The sequence below is a fragment of the Echinops telfairi genome, unplaced genomic scaffold, assembly GCF_000313985.2.
Source record: "Echinops telfairi isolate 266 unplaced genomic scaffold, ASM31398v2 ScPeMD7_7424;HRSCAF=8462, whole genome shotgun sequence".
Lineage (NCBI taxonomy): Eukaryota > Metazoa > Chordata > Mammalia > Afrosoricida > Tenrecidae > Echinops > Echinops telfairi.
In genome coordinates, this window is record NW_022111324.1 from 92,608,277 (window position 1) to 92,608,595 (window position 319).

The following is a 319-nucleotide window of genomic DNA, read 5'->3' on the forward strand; positions in this document are numbered from 1 at the left end:
AGGTGAAGTAAGTGGGTCTGCTGAGCATTTATAACCTAGTTACCTTTCAAGATTACATAGGTTCAGCTATTCCAGCCAATGAACCAGACAACTTATACCCACCCAAGCAACACAGTCCAAGAAAAACAGAAGTCCTCTGTATTGGAGAGGTGTCTACTAATGAGGGCGGCTCAAGAAGCAGTGTCGGCACCGCGACATGAGGAGCGAAGCACTCATCTGCATCTACTTTAAGCTGGGAAAGTGCCCCGCGTAGTTTGGACTTGGGGTCCAAAAAGACTAAGTGCCCCTGGTCTTGTCACATCTCCAATTAAAGGGATGT